At 34.4% G+C, this 3,400-nt stretch overlaps 1 long non-coding RNA gene across 1 annotated transcript; it reads left to right on the forward strand.

The window, feature by feature from the left end:
* LOC132615767 (uncharacterized) lies at nt 1-3,400 on the forward strand. Its single transcript, XR_009572824.1, has 3 exons — nt 1-819; nt 2,236-2,310; nt 3,105-3,400. It is a non-coding gene; the product is annotated as an uncharacterized LOC132615767 (long non-coding RNA).

The raw sequence follows: 3,400 nt of genomic DNA on the forward strand, positions 1-3,400 counted from the left end.
TAATTTATATAGTCTAGTCTCTAATTCATTTATTCTTGTTTCTAATGTGATTATCCTTAGGTTGATAGTATAATCTTCTATTTTCTTATGTTTTTCTTCTTTGTTTATTTTTGTTTCTAATTCTTTTTCTATACACATTATACAACCTTCTATATAACAGTATTACATTTAGCTCTTTTTTCTCTAATAGGGCACCATTTACAAAAGAAACATGCTGTAACGATCTGTTTGGTCATTTAACACTTTAAAACTACGAAAAGGGTATGAGACTATATTGTATTTAATTATATGATTTGAATACATGTTATAGTTTATATGAGATGATAAATAGAGCGAAGTAATCTGAGGACTAATGATATATTACATCTGGTGAAAGGGCAATTGATGTCTTAGGAAGACATTTGATATGTAAAAGAAAAAATAAATGGAGAAGGCCACTTTCATTATGATGCCAGGAATGAGTGGCATTTGTAATGAAAAAAAAAATAAAAAAAATAAAGTAGGCCAGCCCACCATTCCTTGTTTTATGCATTCCTTGTTTTATGCATCCTTGTTTTGTGATCCTTGTTTTGTGCATTTAGTCATCATAACCTTGTGTTGCGCACGTTATATTCCAAAAGAAGGAGGAAAAAAGTAGAAGGAAAAATCTTGTTTTGTGCAAGATATATTACGAAAGAAATAGGAAAAAACAGAAGGAAAATTATTCACTTATTTCTAACCTAGAGGGGAGAAAAAGGACGAACAGAAGGGGCTTTGTCAATTAATGTTGTAGGAGCAGTGAAGCTTTATTTTATTTCCACCAAATACAAAGGCAATCAGGTATGGTACAATTAGTTTTATACACTCCTACAAGAGAATATGTTGCAGGAAGTTTAGTTTAGTATGATAGTTATGGCAATCTATGACTCACATTTTCTTGCTTTTCTTGAATACACCGTAGCAATTTCCAGCTTTCTACAAGCTTTGAAAAGTGGCCCATGATTTAGTCATTATAAAAACTGGTTCTTTATTTAGCTTGATAAGGATATGCTAGAAGACAATATCATTATAGAGCCCAAGTGAAGCATACATGAACTTAGAGAAAATCATCACATCTGTAATGATGGTCACGTTTCCTTCCCAGCCATTAAATGCTTTAGTGGTTTATTTAGAAATTTTTGTACACTAAGAATTGATAAGGATTTAATAAATTAATAATCAAGGTAGTTGTTAGGAATATGAAAATGAAGTTAAAATATAATTAAAGGTCCATTTCTTTTACTTGGGTTTAGTTCATATTATATATTCGAATTGTTTAATATCGTGTGAAATATAACTGATTATTGATGTTGGATTTCTTGGATGATATATATGTACGTTAGAATTCCATCTTTGTGCACATGAGATGCAATTTGATTTCAGTTAGACCAATCTCACGTTTTGGTTATTAAAATTAGGTGAAAGTTAGTGGATGTCATAATGATGTCCTCACCTATGCTATAAATAGGTATTATGATACAAGTGATTATAAAAATAAAATAATACATATGGCTACTTATTAAAAGCCTCTGGTTTTTATAGAATTGAGAATGACGGTACAGAGAATTAACAAGTTTTGTCTTGTTCTCTTTTCCTCATTGTTATCTTTAAAAAAAAAATGAAATGATTACTTCACACATTTTTGTATGCTTTTGTAGGGAATTTTCAGATTTTCTTTTGCTTTAGAAAATGTCCTTTATGTTTGTCTTGCCAGTATTTAAATCCTTACATATTGAGTCTTATGTTTAATTCTGTTCGTGTTCTTTTGTTGAAGGTCCTCGGTTTCATTATTTCACTTCCATTTTTGAATTTTGTCTTTGTATTATTAGTTTGCCACTTTAATTTTAAATAAATAAGGTATTGTAATTGAATATTTTGGTAGTGAATAATATGAATACCTTTGGAATCATGGTATTTGAATTACGAAAAGATAGATTTTTGTCCGAAGTTAAAGATATTGGAGTAATTAAAGGTTTCGAGTCCTAGTCCTAAGAAAGGAGAATTAATGATTGAATAGTATATTTATGGATGAAATTGACCAATTTTAATAATATATGATCCTTAGATAATGGGCGAAATTATTTTTCAAATAAAATTTCAATCTTGCCCTTGTGGGCCCAAGGCCACTTTTGGGGTGCGTTTTTAGGTTTCGAATATAAATATAGCAATATGGGTGTCCTTAGATTCGTATTCTAACGTAGATCACATATTTTATAGTTTTTGATCGTTCAGAGGCTCTACGCAAAGGGAAGACATTAGTTTGATTGTTCGTGGCACCCGCTCGGCATTGAGGTATGTTACGGTCTACTTTAGTTAGACTCTGATTAGAGAATCGCATGTAGTTGTAGAAAGTGAAGGGGATAGCATATAGGCCTTTGGGCATGAAGTGGAGGTGGATTCCAATTAGGTTGGCTCTGTCAGCTGTTATGTGGACTTGTCGCCATATGTGTTATTTTCTGTGATTATCACCTGTTTGTATCTATGTCACATACTAGCTCACTCATCATATGAAAAGGAATGGTAACATTAATATGACTTGTATTTGTTGATTGTATATTAGTATTATTGTTGAGACTGATATCATGCATGACATGCCTTTCATATTATTCTTGTGATGACGGTGAGTTAAGTGATTGAGAGACTCCGAGGTTTTTGCCGGAGATTGAGAGTGACAGAGAGACTCCGAGGTCTTTGCCGGAGATTGAGAGTGATTGAAAGCCTCCGAGGTTTCTGCCGGAGAGCACGAGTGGTACATGGACTTCGCAGGTCCCCCATGGGTCATGGCTTGAGGTACTGCCCTTAGCATGTGTGTACGAGAGTGGAGTGAGAGAGGTGACTATTGTATTGCATTGCATTCATCCACTCATATATTTGACTGATCATTTGGTGAGTTATATCTGTCTTGATTGATTTCATGATTCCTTTATACCTTACTTGTATATGATACGTGACCATACCTGTTTGCTCTATGTGCTACCTGTTGGTTTCAACTTCTTCATGCGTTATCTAATCATTGTCGGCCTATGATGCTTACCGGTACAAGTGTTGTACTGATACTACTCTTGCTGCACTATTGTTGAGTGCAGAGTACGATCCAGGTTCCAGTTATACACCCCGTGGCTGATACGCGAGGGTGACATCTTTCAGTCATTCAGGGTGAGCTACTTGGTCATCCGTGGCCCCTGAAGGACCTCCTCTATTTATTTCTGTTTTTGTATTCTACAGACAATATGTAGCCTTCTGGCATTTTCAGACTTCTATTCCGTAATATGTTAGCGCACGTGTATCCTTTGACCAGATTTTTGGGGTTGTTGTCACGACCCAACCCCATAGGCCGCGACTAGTGTCCGACATGGACACCCGTACATACTTGCTAACCAAA

This window comes from Lycium barbarum, chromosome 10 (assembly GCF_019175385.1).
Source record: "Lycium barbarum isolate Lr01 chromosome 10, ASM1917538v2, whole genome shotgun sequence".
In the NCBI taxonomy this organism is placed as follows: Eukaryota; Viridiplantae; Streptophyta; class Magnoliopsida; order Solanales; family Solanaceae; genus Lycium; species Lycium barbarum.